Genomic DNA, 18,731 nt, shown 5'->3' on the forward strand with positions numbered 1-18,731 from the left:
CCTCTGGGTTCTCCTGTTTCTTCCCATATTCTGTAGACATACTGATAGGGAATTTAGATTGTGAGCCCCAATTGGGACAGTGATGGTAATGTCTGTAAAGTGCTGTGGAATATGATGGAGCAATATAAGCAATGCATAATAGTAATAAAAAAGTAGTTTTGACAATCGCTATACGAGAAATCCTACATCATTACTTAGGCTACGTTCACATTTGCGTTGTGCGGGGCTGCGTCGGCGACGCAACGCACAACGCAAACAAGAACGCATGCAAAACGCATAGTTTTGCAATGCATGCGTCCTTTTTTTGCCGGATTTTGGACGCAAAAAAATGCATCTTGCTGCGTCCTCTGCGCCCTAACGCTTGCGGCAAAAAAGACGCATGCATCGCAAAACGCATGCAAACGCATGTCCATGCACCCCCATGTTAAATATAGGGGTGCATGGCACATGCGTCGCCGCGGCTGTGCCCGACGCAGCCCGGCAGAACGCAAATGTGAACGTAGAGGTAGCGGCAGTCTTCCCGGGAATCCAAAGACCTCTCTGGCACATGGTAGGTGGGAGGCTAGTAACTTTAGGTTACACCTAACAAACTAGTTTTCATTTTTCCACTGTGCATTACGAAAATGCCATCTGAGACACTATAGATGAAAGCATTGCTTTTATTGCGCCATTTTTGCAATTTTTCTCCCACTGCGTCAAAGCAAGCTCCTTTTTGTATTCGGGTCTCGAGATGCTTGTAAGAGAAAATGCCATTGAAATGAAAAACCAAACAGGGACTAAACAGAAAAATAAACTCCCATTACCAGCTGGCATAAAGATGAAGTGCTCTCGGTATGCCAAGCGCTGGATGATTTGTTAAAAATAATCCATAATAGTAAAATGATCATGTATCTGTTGGCCATGAATCAGCTTTATGGGTGTATGATATTCAATCTTGTGTATTAGGATCTTGATCATGGAATACATTTACCCACCAGATCAGGGTAGTAATTACTGATAATATGAAATCCATGATTTACTGCACGGGAGAACGCAGCTGCTAACGAAGGCTGCCTAAAGACAAAACACACCTGATGAATACTGTCTATTACCATGGCAGCGAGATGATTGATCAGAGAGAACATCAGCACAAAGAAAGGCCTTTGCTGCTAACATGAAATTTCGATATGATAAGCAAGAAAGAGGGTGAGACACAAAGACCACGCTACAATCTTTTGGCTGCCCCTTCAGAGCCTACTGTACATCTTGTTTTGAAAGAAAAAGACACATTTCGTAAATTATGATTTAGCATCAGATCTCAACTTTTAGTTAAAGGGAACCTGTCAGCAGAATTTTGCTCGGTAAACTACTGACAGTGTCAGGTTGGCGCCGTTATACTGATTAAAATGATACCTTGGTTGATGAAATCTGTCTTGTGGTTGCTGTTTAGTCTTTATTTTCGGTTTTGAGTTAATGATATGCTCGTGCTGCGGAGCGGCCTGTGGGGGTCTTCATGTGGTGCTCTGATTAGGTATTCATCTTTATGGGCTTATGACAGGTCACTGATCCCTCACTGACATGCCCCCTATTATTTTACAAAATGCAGAGAATAATGTGCTATTAGAAAAAAAAATTACATTCGGCACATGTGCAGTATCACGTATCGCAAAATGCAAATAATACCGTTGAGTAAAAAAAAAAAAATTACTTTCAAATGGCAGTAACAGTGGGACATGTACAATAGCATCTATTGCTTGCTGATAAATGCTAGTGTTTGCGCTGCCGAAGTTTTGCTGGAGAAAAAAAAATGTGGCTGTAGCAAAATGGCGCCAATATGGCACTTTCGCAGTAGCATCTATCAGAAAGCAATAGATGCTACTGCTCATGCGCTAGTTTTGATGAAGTTAAATTATTTTTTTTCTAACTATAATATTCTATGCAGTATGCAAAATAGGAGGCAGGTCACCACATGAGGACCCCCCACAGGCCGCCCCGGAGCGCGAGCATATCATTAACTCAAAACTACAAATAATATTACACAACAACCACTAGACGGATTTCATCACCAGGTATCAGTGTAATCGGTATAACGGCGCCGACCTGACACAGTGTCTGTAGGTTACTGAGCACAATCCTGCTGACAGGCTCCCTTTATGTCCTAATGTTCCTCGTTATTTCATAAAATGTTAGCTGTAACACTACTGCTGAAAAAGTAATATGAAGGAATTTACCAGTAACTATGTGTGTAGTGATCTGAGTGTGGCCATCATACCCATTGCAGAGAATGCGTGCACAGAGCCTGGGTGGCAGTACATGGAGTCCAAATGAGTCTGGGGAAGAACAGCCTATGTGCTGAATTATGATAGCCCTCTACGGTGCTGCATTGTGGAGGCATTGTCCCATACAACTAATCATTATCCATTGGGGAATGGCACAAATATTTTATTCACAGACTCCCTACAATTTCATGTGGAAACATAAGAAGGAATAGCATGGGCCCATATATTTCTATGGATTCTGTAAATATGGCTCCAGTGTAATTATAATAATAATAATCTTTATTTTTATATAGCGCTAACATATTCTGCAGCGTTTTACAAATTGTGCACATTATCTACAGATATATCGTTTGTCGTTATCTCTCCATAATTACACAACATTTTTCCATTCTTATTGCTTTTTTTAAATCTACTATATAAAGCTGAATGTGTGTATGTGTGTGTGTATGTCCGGGATTGGCATCTGCACCGTCGCAGCTACAGCCACAAAATTTTGCACAGTCACACGTCTGGACCCCGAGAGCGTCATAGGCTATGTTGTGAGGCGAAATTTTAACCCCGCGCGTTCCAATTCACGAAACAATTTTGCCCCTATCTACATAATGGGGAAAAAAGTGAAAGGAAAAGTGTTGGAGGCGTCGCAGCTACAGAAACAAAATTTTGCACAGTCACACGTCTGGACCCTGAGAGCGTCATAGGCTACGTTGTGAGGTGAAATTTTAACCCCGCGCTTTCCAATTCACCAAACAATTTTGCCCCTATCTACATAATGGGGAAAAAGTGAAATGAAAAGTGTTGGAGGCGTCGCAGCTACAGCCACAAAATTTTGCAGTCACACGTCTGGACACTGAGAGCATCATAGGCTATGTTGTGAGGTGAAATTTTAACCCCGCGCTTTCCAATTCACCAAACAATTTTTCCCCTATCTACATAATGGGGAAAAAAGTGAAAGGAAAAGTGTTGGAGGCCTCGAAGCTACAGCCACAAAATTTTGCAAAGTCACACGTCTGGACCCTGAGAGCGTCATAGGCTATGTTGTGAGGTGAAATTTTAACCCCGCGCTTTCCAATTCACCAAACTATTTTTCCCTTATCTACATAATGGGGAAAAGTGAAAGGAAAAGTGTTGGAGGCAAATTGACAGCTGCCAGATGTGAACAAGGGGGACTTAAAGAATGAGAGCGATGGCGCCAAAGAGTATATACCGATCAGTTGCTAAGGTGGGGCCCCGACATGGGATACTCACCACACATGGGGATATGAACACACACAAAATGCGCCACACACTACCACGTGCTTGAACACATATCACCCTCAGCACACATTTCACCACACATACACCAACCTTGCCACATAAAAGTCGAAACACAAAAGTCGCCGCTCAAAACTCACCACGCGCAAAACTCGCCACATGCAAAAACTAGGCTCACGCAAAACTCGCCACAAGTGCAAAACTCACCTCATGGAAAACTCGCCACACGCAAAACTTGCACACGCGGAAAAATTGCCACATGCACAAAATTTGCAACACATGCAAAAGTTGCCTCACACAAAACTTGCACATACTCAAAAGGCACCAGACATAAAACTCACCACACGCAAAACTCGCCATGCGCAAAACTTGCTGCACACAACTTGCTACACTAACCTGTCACATGCAACTCGACACACAAAAAGTTGCTACACGCATGTTGCCACACAAAACTCATCTCACAAAAGTCGCTACATGCATGTCGCCACACACAACTCAACACACACAACTTGACAGACGAAACTCGCCCTAAAACACACACAAGTCTGGTATTAGCCTTCAAAAATAAAAATCTGATTAATAAGCAGACAAACTACAAGAGCAACAAATGTACCATATAGGAAATACAGCAGCTGTCAGTCACATGACCTGTCTATTATGTGTATGTGTGAGCTAATACATACTGCCAGGGGGAGGGCTTCCTGTTGGCTGGGGATTTATCAGGCTGCCAATTTATCTTACAAATACTGAGGTGAAAATACTGAGCAAATAACGTGTTAACGAGGTCTAATACAGGAGATCACACAGGTATATACTATATACAGGGGAGATGACACACAGATATATACTATATACAGGAGAGATGACACAGGTATATACTATATAGAGGAGGAGATGACATACAGGTGCATACTATATACAGGAGGAGATGACATACAGGTATATACTATATACAGGAGGAGATGACACACAGGTATATACTATATACAGGAGCAGATTACCTACAGGTATATACTATATACAGGAGGAGATGACATACAGGTATATGCTATATATAAAAGATGACATACAGGTATATACTATATACAGGAGGAGATGACACACAGATATATACTATATACAGGGGAGATGACACACAGGTATATACTATATACAGGAGGAGATGACATACAGGTATATACTATATATAGAAGGAGATGACATACAGGTATATACTATATATAGGAGGAGATGACATACAGGTATATACTATATATAGGAGGAGATGACATACAGGTATATACTATATACAGGGGAGATGACACACAGCAGGTATATACTATATACAGGGGAGATGACATACAGGTATATACTATATACAGGAGATGACATACAGATGTATACTATATATAAGGGAGATGACAAACATGTATATACTGAGGTGAAAATGAGAGGTGTGAGGTGAAAATGAAAAGGTGTGAGTGCAAAATGAGAGGAGTGAGGGAAAATAGTGTAGTGATCGGAAAATGACAGATGTGAGGTCGAAATGACAAGTGTTAGGCGGGAATGAGAGGAGTGAGGGAGAAAATGAGAGGTGTGAGGGAGAAAATGAGAGATGTGAGGGGGAAAATTAAAGATGTGATTGGGAAAATGAGAGGCGTGATGGGAAAATAAGAGAAGTGACGTGCTATAACTAACCACAGATATTTACTATGCCCAGGCAACGCCGGGCTCTTCAGCTAGTCACATATAAAGTATTTTTAATCCCCATGAGTCAGACAATTCTATCAAAAACACCTCAGTGGGAAATCCCTCCGTCTCCCCATGGTAAATTATCTAAACCTGAACAGCTAAATCCTCATTCTATGCATCCAAAGCCAGACACAAGTCCTGGGTTCAAATCCCACCAAGGACAACATCTACAAGGCACTGGTATGCTCTCCTCGTGTTTCCGTGGGTTTCCTCTGGGTACTCCGGTTTCCTCCAACACTCCACAGACATACTGATAAGGAATCTAGATTGTGAGCCCCATTGGGGACAGTGATGATGGTTTCTGTAAAGCGCTGTGGAATATAATGGCGCTATATAAGTAAGCATAATAGATAATATATAAGCCAGTATAAAATGCACTGAAGTTATATCACAACTCTCTTGCAAAAGCTTTTTTCCCTCAATTACAAACCAGTACTAAAGTGCCATGGGGCCACACATATTTTGGATCTGTGTTGTTATAATCTGTTTTTTTTAAAGTCTGTAACCCCGTTATATAGAGTACTGAATGCTGTCCTGCCCTTAAGAGTAGTTACATGTCTGCTGAATGTGCTTCCCTGCAAAATGCATACAACTTCTAACTTCCTCCAAGTTATAACTGCAGTGTCAAGTCCTGTTGTTCCTCACACTGCAAAGAACATAAGGCCCTATCTATAGGCAAACTTAAAGGTTTTTTTTTTATGCAGTATTCTCTCCCCTGGATTTCTGCTGATGTTTCAAATTGTTCCTCTCACCCCCATCGCTCCATCACCACATCTCTAGTTGGATAGTCAACTGACCATTTGGGGATACAAGCAAACTGTCATATGAATTTTGTAGCTGAATGCTAAATCATACCTGTGTAATTAGGTCTGTCCTCTATGTTTTGATCATGCTGTTTGACAATTATTTTTCCATCTAATGTTATGGTCTCTTATACTTACCTATACACCTTTGTTATTGCCCACACTCCTTCCCATCAGCAAAATGTCCGCCGCATTGGGCGCATATGTTGTGGTTCTACGCTCCGTCCGCATCCCCGAAGCCATCTTCTTGGTCCAGTGCAGCTCAGTGATGTCATGGGAAGTGTGGTGAAATATGTGTATATATATCTATATGTGTGTAGTGACATATGTCTATGGATATATGTGTGACTAGTAATAATGTAACATCTGTCCTGAAGGCAAGTCGCACCTAGGTGTTAATAGGTACTTCCTTGGGATTAGTAGAAATTGTGTCTCCATATCTCACCAGGAGGTCTAGCTAGGGCCAAGAAGAAAGGGAACATTTGGCACCTCCTAGGTCTTGGAGGGGAGATGCTAATTGCGGCCTGAGGTTATCTATTCCTGAGAACCTTTTCACAAATGTCTCAAGAGAAAATAATATATTCATTAGTAGCGCGGCCGTGGCCAATCAAAAAGCCAGCAATTATGATATTAACCTGAGGGGCCGGTCTAGAAACCTGACCTCCAGACCAAAGTTATAAATTTAGGCTGCAGACAGAGAATTGTGCTCACATGATGGGGGCAGCCTGAGAAGCTGGGGGGATCCAATCTACATTCTTCTTACCCTCAGGGAGCAGAAAGCAACTACCAGTTAGATAATTTCTGTAAGTTCTCTTTATTTTATACTGTTTTGCATATTCGGTGAGTGGTGGCAGCGTGTATGAGCGGGTGTGTGGCCTGGGTCGGTGTGTGATTTATGCTCCCATTACAGCATAGGACAGAGGTTGAATGCTGGACTAAGAGAGGGGAAATAGATAACCCTTGCAGGCACAATACTAAGTCACGTGTGAGAGCAGGCACATGACGAATTAGTGACACCATGGAGGAGGGATCCGTGACAGGAAGTTTTCCCTATGACCCGCATCTGCTTCCTGGATGGCCATAAGTGACGCAATAGTGGCCATGCATCCGCTTCCCATGCGCCAACACGATTGCGGCATCCATCTGATATACCTGGGAAGGTCCCAATATAAGACAATCTGCTATAGCTTAGTCCACACAGCCCCCCAAGGAAGCCCACCAGGCAAAACGCGCATCGGGGCCATGGCAGGAAGCACTAAGTATCCCACATGGGTTAACGGCAGCACTAGTCATGGCACTTTATATATGTTTGATAGTCCTGGTCTTCTTTTTAAGCTAGATACGGGCATGAGGACCACAGTCCTAGGGGGTTATTACACTTATTGATGCATTATAGACATTCTTTTACTGCCCTGATTTGTTTTTGTTTTTGTCATCTGACACCCGCCATAATTTAGTGCCTCTGTGCCATGTCTTCACCATGTCCGTTCATCCTTACCATACTGTGGCTTATTACTAATTATATGATCATGTTATATGTATTTAAAGAACTGTTTTGTATATTGATTAACACATACAGTGTTAGTTATCTTATATATATACAGTGGGGCAAAAAAGTATTTAGTCAGTCAGCAATAGTGCAAGTTCCACCACTTAAAAAGATGAGAGGCGTCTGTAATTTACATCATAGGTAGACCTCAACTATGGGAGACAAACTGAGAAAAAAAAATCCAGAAAATCACATTGTCTGTTTTTTTAACAATTTATCTGCATATTATGGTGGAAAATAAGTATTTGGTCAGAAACAAACAATCAAGATTTCTGGCTCTCACAGACCTGTAACTTCTTCTTTAAGAGTCTCCTCTTTCCTCCACTCATTACCTGTAGTAATGGCACCTGTTTAAACTTGTTATCAGTATAAAAAGACACCTGTGCACACCCTCAAACAGTCTGACTCCAAACTCCACTATGGTGATGACCAAAGAGCTGTCAAAGGACACCAGAAACAAAATTGTAGCCCTGCACCAGGCTGGGAAGACTGAATCTGCAATAGGCAACCAGCTTGGAGTGAAGAAATCAACAGTGGGAGCAACAATTACAAAATGGAAGACATACAAGACCACTGATAATCTCCCTCGATCTGGGGCTCCACGCAAAATCCCACCCCGTGGGGTCAGAATGATCACAAGAACGGTGAGCAAAAATCCCAGAACCACGTGGGGGGACCTAGTGAATGAACTGCAGAGAGCTGGGACCAATGTAACAAGGCCTACCATAAGTAACACACTACGCCACCATGGACTCAGATCCTGCAGTGCCAGACGTGTCCCACTGCTTAAGCCAGTACATGTCCGGGCCCGTCTGAAGTTTGCTAGAGAGCATTTGGATGATCCAGAGGAGTTTTGGGAGAATGTCCTATGGTCTGATGAAACCAAACTGGAACTGTTTGGTAGAAACACAACTTGTCATGTTTGGAGGAAAAAGAATACTGAGTTGCATCCATCAAACACCATACCTACTGTAAAGCATGGTGGTGGAAACATCATGCTTTGGGGCTGTTTCTCTGCAAAGGGGCCAGGACGACTGATCCGGGTACATGAAAGAATGAATGGGGCCATGTATCATGAGATTTTGAGTGCAAACCTCCTTCCATCAGCAAGGGCATTGAAGATGAAACGTGGCTGGGTCTTTCAACATGACAATGATCCAAAGCACACTGCCAGGGCAACGAAGGAGTGGCTTCGGAAGAAGCATTTCAAGGTCCTGGAGTGGCCTAGCCAGTCTCCAGATCTCAACCCTATAGAAAACCTTTGGAGGGAGTTGAAAGTCCGTGTTGCCAAGCGAAAAGCCAAAAACATCACTGCTCTAGAGGAAATCTGCATGGAGGAATGGGCCAACATACCAACAACAGTGTGTGGCAACCTTGTGAAGACTTACAGAAAACGTTTGACCTCTGTCATTGCCAACAAAGGATATATTACAAAGTATTGAGATGAAATTTTGTTTCTGACCAAATACTTATTTTCCACCATAATATGCAAATAAATTGTTAAAAAAACAGACAATGTGATTTTCTGGATTTTTTTTTCTCAGGTTGTCTCCCATAGTTGAGGTCTACCTATGATGTAAATTACAGACGCCTCTCATCTTTTTAAGTGGTGAAACTTGCACTATTGCTGACTGACTAAATACTTTTTTGCCCCACTGTATATATATATATATATATAATATATATATATATATATATATATATTATATACAGTATATATATACACACACACAGCTCTGGCAAAAATTAGGAGACCATCACATCAAAACCCTGTCATGGGCAGCCCAATCTCCAGACCTGAACCCCATTGAAAACCTCTGGAATGTAATCAAGTGGATGATGGATAGCTACAAGCCATCAAACAAAGAAGAACTGCTTAAATTGTGCATTGAATTGAAGCATTGTGAAAGACTGGTGGAAAGCATGCCAAGATACATGAAAGCTGTGATTAAAAATCATGGTTATTCCACAAAATATTGAGTTCTGAACTCTCCCTGAGTTAAAACATTAGTATTGTTGTTTCTAAATGATTATGAACTTGTTTCCTTTGCATTATTTGAGGTCTAAAAGCACTGGATTTTTTTTTTAATTTTGACCATTTTTCTTTGTCAGAAAAAACAAACAAAATGTATTGCTTGGAGCTTCAGAGACATGTTGTCGGGAGTTTATAGACTAAAAGAACTATTTATATTTTACTTAAAAATATACCTATAAAGAGAAAAATCAGACAAACTGAACATTTTGCAGTGGTCTCTTAATTTATGCCAGAGCTCTCTCTCTCTCTCTCTCTCTATATATATATACAGGGCCAGACTGGCCATCGGGCAGTTCTGGCAAATGCCAGAAGGGCCGGTGGCAGTAGTGGGCCGCTCGAGTGTGCCGCTGTCACCCCCCCCCCACTCTCGTCACACTCCCCCCGCTTTCGGTGCACTCCCCCCACTGTTGGCACACTCCCCCCGCTGTCGGCACACTCCCCCCGCTGTTGGCACACTCCCCCCGCTCTCGGCACACTCCCCCCGCTCTCGGCACACTCCCCCCGCTCTCGGCACACTCCCCCCACTGTCGGCACACTCCCCCGCTGTCGGCACACTCCCCCCGCTGTCGGCACACTCCCCCCGCTCTCGGCACACTCCCTCCGCTGTCGGCACACTCCCCGGCGCCCCGCATTCAACTATACCGCCGGGACAGTTGAATGCAATGATGGAGGAGAGAGCGTCTGCTGACGCTTTCTCTCCCATCATTCCCCACTCTGCCTCTGACACTGCAGGTGCACGATGACATCATATCATCGTGCACCTGCTGTGTGTCGGGTGGGCAGACTGCAGCTGCTGAGACCGGAGCTTGGAGCAGCACGGGGCAAGAGGAAAGGTGAGTAGAGCGTTTTTTTTTTCTTCTTATACAGTGCCTACAAGTAGTATTCAACCCCCTGCAGATTTAGCAGGTTTAATAAGATGCAAATAAGTTAGAGCCTTCAAACTTCAAACAAGAGCAGGATTTATTAACAGATGCATAAATCTTACAAACCAAAAAGTTTTGTTGCTCAGTTAAATTTTTATAAATTTTAAACATAAAAGTGTGGGTCAATTATTATTCAACCCCTAGGTTTAATATTTTGTGGAATAACCTTTGTTTGCAATTACAGCTAATAATCGTCTTTTATAAGACCTGATCAGGCCGGCACAGGTCTCTGGAGTTATCTTGGCCCACTCCTCCATGCAGATCTTCTCCAAGTTATCTAGGTTCTTTGGGTGTCTCATGTGGACTTTAATCTTGAGCTCCTTCCACAAGTTTTCAATTGGGTTAAGGTCAGGAGACTGAGTAGGCCACTGCAACACCTTGATTTTTTGCCTCTTGAACCAGGCCTTGGTGTTCTTGGCTGTGTGCTTTGGGTCTTTGTCTTGTTGGAAGATGAAATGACGACCCATCTTAAGATCCTTGATGGAGGAGCGGAGGTTCTTGGCCAAAATCTCCAGGTAGGCCGTGCTATCCATCTTCCCATGGATGCGGACCAGATGGCCAGGCCCCTTGGCTGAGAAACAGCCCCACAGCATGATGCTGCCACCACCATGCTTGACTGTAGGGATGGTATTCTTGGGGTCGTATGCAGTGCCATCCAGTCTCCAAACGTCACGTGTGTGGTTGGTACCAAAGATCTCGATCTTGGTCTCGTCAGACCAGAGAACCTTGAACCAGTCAGTCTCAGAGTCCTCCAAGTGATCATGAGCAAACTGTAGACGAGCCTTGACATGACGCTTTGAAAGTAAAGGTACCTTACGGGCTCGTCTGGAACGGAGACCATTGCGGTGGAGTACGTTACTTATGGTATTGACTGAAACCAATGTCCCCACTGCCATGAGATCATCCCGGAGCTCCTTCCTTGTTGTCCTTGGGTTAGCCTTGACTCTTCGGACAAGCCTGGCCTCGGCACGGGAGGAAACTTTCAAAGGCTGTCCAGGCCGTGGAAGGCTAACAGTAGTTCCATAAGCCTTCCACTTCCGGATGATGCTCCCAACAGTGGAGACAGGTAGGCCCAACTCCTTGGAAAGGGTTTTGTACCATTGCCAGCCTTGTGACCCTCCACGATCTTGTCTCTGATGGCCTTGGAATGCTCCTTTGTCTTTCCCATGTTGACCATGTATGAGTGCTGTTCACAAGTTTGGGGAGGGTCTTAAATAGTCAGAAAAGGCTGGAAAAAGAGATAATTAATCCAAACATGTGAAGCTCATTGTTCTTTGTGCCTGAACTACTTCTTAATACTTTAGGGGAACCAAACAGAATTCTGGTGGGTTGAGGGGTTGAATAATAAATGACCCTCTGAAAAGACTTTTCACAATTTAAAAAAAAAATAAACAAAGAAATAACATTCTTTTTTGCTGCAGTGCATTTCACACTTCCAGGCTGATCTACAGTCCAAATGTCACAATGTCAAGTTAATTCCAAATGTGTAAACCTGCTAAATCTGCAGGGGGTTGAATACTACTTGTAGGCACTGTATATACATCAATGAGTGATAACTGGATTGTGGGGCTATGGGGGAGCTGCATTACATTCTATGAGGGCTGTGATGCATTACATTCTATGGGGGGCTGTGCTGCATTACATTCTATGGGGGCTGTGCTGCATTACATTCTATGGGGGCTGTGGTGTATTACATTCTATGGGGGCTGTGCTGTATTACATTCTATGGGGGCTGTGCTGCATTACATTCTATGGGGGCTGTGCTGCATTACATTCTATGGGGGCTGGCTGTATTACATTCTATGGGGGCTGTACTGCATTACATTCTATGGGGACTGGCTACATTACATTCTATGGGGGCTGTACTGCATTACATTCTATGGTGGCTGTGCTGCATTACATTCTATGGGGGCTGGCTGCATTACATTCTATGGGGGCTGTACTGCATTACATTCTATGGGGGCTGGCTGCATTACATTCTATGGGGGCTGGCTGTATTACATTCTATGGGGGCTGTACTGCATTACATTCTATGGGGACTGGCTACATTACATTCTATGGGGGCTGTGCTGCATTAAATTCTATGGTGGCTGTGCTGCATTACATTCTATGGGGTCTGGCTGTATTACATTCTATGGGGGCTGTACTGCATTACATTCTATGGGGGCTGGCTGCATTACATTCTATGGGGCTGTGCTGCATTACATTCTATGGGGCTGTGCTGCATTACATTCTATGGGGGCTGTGCTGCATTACATTCTATGGGGTCTGGCTGTATTACATTCTATGGGGGCTGTGCTGCATTACATTCTATGGGGTCTGGCTCTATTACATTCTATGGGGGCTGTGCTGCATTACATTCTATGGGGCTGTGCTGCATTACATTCTATGGGGGCTGTGCTGTATTACATTCTATGAGGACTGAGCTGTAATGCTAGATACAGCTGTGATTATACATTATATAGTCGTGTTACACTCCCCTCACTTGTAACTTACAAGTGTACAGATATTATACAGTCACCATGTGACAAGTGGACCTGTGTGACTTCAAATGCCAGGGCTGAATTTTAGTCCCAGTCCGGCCCTGTATATATATATATATACACACACACATTTTTTTTACATTATCTGGGGGCATTGAACTCAATGTTCTCTGTAGGTTTCTATTATCTGGGAGTTGTGCCCTGTTGTCCTTATTTACTCTGGTTTATAACTGGTGTTTCTGGTGCGATATTTCTTGTTAACCTTAAAGGGGCTGTCCGGCCTTAGGGTACTTCTGGCCATATTCCAATTAGTTGTGTCCATTCTAGCTCAATACACTAGTATTGAGCAAAGACGTGCACGTCTGGTGGGCCCATGAGAGTATATATGGAAATCTCATTCTTGTGGTTATGCTCTGATGCTGCCACCAGAGAATCCTCACACTGCTCAGTGCACAGGCTGTGAGGATTCACAAGTCTGCAGTCACACAGAGTGACTGTAGACTTGTACCCTAAGGCCAGATAAGCACTTTTTCAGTCCAAAGTCAAAAAATAACTTACAGCTTTAATGAACAATCTGACCTATCACTTTTAGTTCACATACAGTTATATGAAAAAGTTTGGGCACCCCTATTAATCTTAAGCTTAATGTTTTATAAAAATTGTTTTTTTTGCAACAGCTATTTCAGTTTCATATATCTAATAACTGTTGGACACAGTAATGTTTCTGCCTTGAAATGAGGTTTATTGTACTAACAGAAAATGTGCAATCTGCATTCAAACAAAATTTGACAGTTGCATAAGTATGGGCACCCCATCAGAAAAGTGACATTAATATTTAGTAGATCCTCCTTTTGCCAAAATAACAGCCTCTAGTCGCTTCCTGTAGCTTTTAATGAGTTCCTGGATCCTGGATGAAGGTATTTTTGACCATTCCTCTTTACAAAAGAATTCCAGTTCAGTTAAGTTTGATGGTCGCCGAGCATGGACAGCCCTCTTCAAATGATCCCACAGATGTTCAATGATATTCAGGTCTGGAGACTGGGATGGACATTCCAGAACAGTGTAATTGTTCCTCTGCATGAATGCCTGAGTAGATTTGGAGCGGTGTTTTGGATCATTGTCTTGCTGAAAGATCCATCCCCTGCGTAACTTCAACTTTGTCACTGATTCATGAACATTATTGTCAAGAATCTGCTGATACTGAGAGGAATCCATGCGTCCCTCAACTTTAACAAGATTTCCGGTGCTGGCATTGGCCACACAGCCCCAAAGCATGATGGAACCTCCACCAAATTTTACAGTGGGTAGCAAGTGTTTTTCTTGGAATGCTGTGCTTTTTGGCCGCCATGCACAACGCCTTTTTGTATGACCAAACAACTCAATCTTGGTTTCATCAGTCCACAGGACCTTCTTCCAAAAATAAATTGGCTTCTCCAAATGTGCTTTTGCATACCTCAGCCGACTCTGTTTGTGGCGTGCTTGCAGAAACGGCTTCTTTCGCATCACTCTCCCATACAGCTTCTCCTTGTGCAAAGTGCGTTGTATAGTTGACCGATGCACAGTGACACCATCTGCAGCAAGTTGATGCTGCAGCTCTCTGGAGGTGGTCCGAGGATTGTCCTTGACTGATCTCACCATTCTTCTTCTCTGCCTTTCTGATGTTTTTCTTGGCCTGCCACTTCTGGCCTTAACAAGAACTGTACCTGTGTTCTTCCATTTCCTTACTATGTTCTTCACAGTGGAAATTGACAGGTTAAATCTCTGAGACAGCTTTTTGTATCCTTTCCCTGAACAACTATGTTGAATAATCTTTGTTTTCAGATTATTAGACAGTTGTTTTGAGGAGCCCATGATGCCACTCTTCAGAGGAGATTCAAACAGGAGAACAACTTGCAAGTGGCCACTTTAAGTAGCTTTTCTCATGATTGCATACACCTGGCTATGAAGTTCAAGCTCAATGAGGTTAGAAAACAAAAAAAAACAAAAAAAGTGCTTTATTAAGTCAGTAAAAAAGTAGGTAGGAGTATTTAAAACAAGATAATGATAAGGGTGCCCATTCTTATGCACCTGTCAAATTTTATTTGAATGCAGATTGCACATTTTCTGTTAGTACAATAAACCTCATTTCAAGGCAGAAACATTATTGTGTCCAACAGTTATTAGATATATGAAACTGAAATAGCTTTTGCAAAAAAACCAATTTTTATAAAACATTAAGCTTAAGATTAATAGGGGTGCCCAAACTTTTTCATATAACTGTAAGCCCTATTTTTTTATGATCACGTAGCTACCTTATGTCATCAGCCTGTCCTTGTCATTTATCACTAGATTTGTGGACATTCTTTAAGTTCTTATGCTCAGGAAACCTTCCTGACCCTCCTCACCATGTTTTCTTTCCTCCCTTATCGTCATACATGTCTTTTCCCCCTTTTACTCCTTTTACCATGTCTCCTGTGCTGGCATATCCATTATTTATCACATACAACTACAAGTTCTTTGTATTATAGACACATTTTTAGACAATTTAGATTACCAATGTATTTACCATAAATATTCTTTTATTTACTGTTCAAAAGGAAAAAAACATTTTTCCATAAAGATACACTAGTTGTGTCTTTTTCACTCCCTTACCACATGTCACTTTAATTGCTGTCATGTCAACAAATAGGACACATCTCCACCTAATCTTATGTGTTTTGTCGTGACAAGGAAAGTAGAATACTGTGTAGGAATTTCCATTCTCATGTTAACATTTCGCATGTGATGAAAGTCTTTGAGCTACACGGATGTTTTGAGTTCTGTAAGTTTTTGCTCAAATCAAAAGGAAATAATATTACAGTAATTCAAAAGTATGTTTCATTGATTTGATTTGATAGAAAAAAAATAATTGTGAAGAAAAAAAGAAATATGGATCCTCAAAACGTACAACCAGAAGTGAACTATGGCAGTAAAGCCACTATAATGTATAACTTAGTTTTGGTCAAAGTACAACTAAAGTAAGAAGGTGATAAAGTCATAAACATACTACACCTTTAATGGAGAGAACACCAACTTAGAACCTTAGGTAACCTACATACTGTAATAATTCATTTTGTACTCCTAGAACCTGCAGGCACATAACCTTTGGTCCCATAAGTTCTGCCTAGTGCAGTAGTCTGTCACCAAATTTCACAATACAAACTACCGTATATACATTATTAAACAGAACTTGTGATGTTGGTGTACTTACTTTGAATATCCATGATAGAATGACTATATGATCCTTTATGAAAGTTAACAGATTCCTGCATGAGGCCAGTCTCACACGTCCAGATAATTCTGGTACCGGAAAAATCGGTACCGGAATTATCCGTGTCCGTGTGCTTACGTTGAACATCAGTGTGGCACACGTGCGGCAGCCGTGTGCCGCCCGTGTGCCGACTGAGGACCACACGGACGGTGCAGGAGACAGCGCTAGAGTTAAGCGCTGTCCCCTGCGTGCGGTGCTGAAGCCGGTATTCATCCCTTCTTCCCAGCAGCGTTCGCTGGAAAGAAGGAATGAATAATCTTTTTTTTTTATTTATTTTTGTTTTTAAAATAAACTTGCCGGTAATCTGCCCCCTCCCACCCCCTGTGCGCCCCCCCGCTGGCATTAAAATACTTACCCAGCTCCCTCGGAGCTTACATCCTCTCAGCGTCGCTGCTTGTCCTGTATGAGCGGTCACATGGTGCCGCTTATTACAGTAATGAATATGCGGCTCCACCCCTATGGGAGGTGGAGCCGCATATTCATCACTGTAATGTGCGGCACCACGTGACCGCTCATACAGGACAAGCAGCGACGCTGAAAGGATGTAAGCTCCGAGGGAGCTGGGTAAGTATTTTAATGCCAGCGGGGGGGGGCGCACAGGGGGTGGGAGGGGGCAGATTACCGGCAAGTTTATTTTAAAAACAAAAATAAATTAAAAAAAAAGATTATTCATTCCTTCTTTCCAGCAAACGCTGCTGGGAAGAAGGGATGAATGGGGCTTCAGCACCACACGCGGGGGGGGACAGCACTTACAGTGGCGCTGTCTCCTGCACGGCACACGGACTGCACACGGACAACATCCGTGTGCGGTACGTGTTTTACATGAACCCATTGACTTTAATGGGTCAGTGTGATCCGTGCGCTCCCACGAACACTGACCTGTCTCCGTGTTTTCCAAACGGACACACGGTCCGTGAAAACACGCCGACATGTGCAGAGACACATTGATTTTAATGTGTCTACGTGAGTCAGTGTCTCCGGTACGTGAGGAAACTGTCACCTCACGTACCGGAGCCACTGACGTGTGAAACCGGCCTTAGAATGTCAGCTAAAATCCTGGGCAGGGGTCTGCATGTGTAGAGGGGGCTCAGGGGCTGATTTCCTTCCACTTTCAGCTGATGACAGCTATATTACATAGGCGTCTCTAAATTCTGTCTCTAACAGCTTTTGACTGAGCGTAAAGTGAACAGGATTCCAGTTGCGGCTGTTAACCATTTAGTTGCCGCTGTCAATATCTGACAGTGGTCCTTAAATGGAATGGGAGCGGATGCTAATGCATAACTGCTCCCATCGGTCCCCGATACATCATTACGAAGGACCGATGAGTTGCCATAGGACTGCTGAAGGTCCATGTCACTGCCATCAAGGTACTACTATGAGGGCTCGCTCCCATTTGCAATGAAATTGGACGAACTCAATCCGATTAAAAATCGGATTGCATTCGTACCAATTTAATCCTATGCTTCTGTTCTCAATTTTTTTTTCCTGCTCCAATCTGATTGCAATTGGACTGTAAAAAAAATTAGCATGCTGTGATTGCATGCCAAATTCACACGCACCCATATACGGTAAGTCTATGGGTGTGTGTTAAACATCACACTGCACTCAGCTATCTCCCGGGTGCAGAGCGATTCCCAACGGCAGCAGAGATGAGAAATGACTTTCTCCGTCTCATCCGCAGCTGTGCTCAAATCCTGTCGTGTGAGAGGATCGCAGTACAGAGCACTGACACTCAGCCCCCTGTCGCAGCAGAGCAGAGCCGAGTGTCAGTAGCATATCGCATCCGATCACATCCGATCCTCTCCCATGGGTCGAGATACGCTCGTGTAACTCCGGTCTGGCACTGAGCTTCAGAGAAGACCATGAATTTTACTATATACTATTTATTTTTACTGTATTTTACAATACTGTTTTATTGCAGTTTATAGTATTAGCAATCAAACCACTGATGGTTCAAGTCCCTTAAGGGGACTAGAAAATATTGTAAAAAATAAAATTAAATGACATTTTTAAAAATATTAAAAAGCATAATAATTCAGATCCCCTCCTTTTCCTCAGTTAAAAGAAAGGAAAAAATGAATAAATTTGTTATCCCTTCAACTTCCTAAAAAAAATATTGATAAAAATGCAATATATAGTTAGTTGGTAAGTAAAAACATCATCTCACTATGCAATGTCACGAATCTCAGAAAAACAAAACGCAAAAAAAAATGTTTGACAAAATTCAGAATTTTTTTAATCACTTAAATACAAAAAAATTGATGTAAGCCTGTTATTGCCATAATCGAAACGACCTGGACAATCATGATTCCAGGTCATTTTTACCGCAATGCCCTAAAAACAAAACCCCCAATAAGCAATGGTGGAATTTTTTTCATTATTTCATCTGGCTTTTTACTGTTTTTCAGT

General features: G+C 42.7%; 1 protein-coding gene across 4 annotated transcripts in view; it reads right to left on the reverse strand.

The window, feature by feature from the left end:
- ATXN1 (ataxin 1) overlaps window positions 1-18,731 on the reverse strand; it is a 433,753-nt gene that overhangs the window by 402,032 nt on the left and 12,990 nt on the right. For 2 of the 4 annotated variants that reach the window (XM_069730829.1, XM_069730831.1), the window contains exon 2: window positions 1,393-1,564. The exons of the other annotated variants lie outside the window; for them this stretch is intronic. The gene's annotated coding sequence lies outside the window, so the exon portion shown is untranslated. The remainder of the gene's footprint in view (window positions 1-1,392; window positions 1,565-18,731) is intronic. 4 annotated transcript variants of the gene reach the window in all.

This window comes from Ranitomeya imitator, chromosome 6 (assembly GCF_032444005.1).
Source record: "Ranitomeya imitator isolate aRanImi1 chromosome 6, aRanImi1.pri, whole genome shotgun sequence".
Lineage (NCBI taxonomy): Eukaryota > Metazoa > Chordata > Amphibia > Anura > Dendrobatidae > Ranitomeya > Ranitomeya imitator.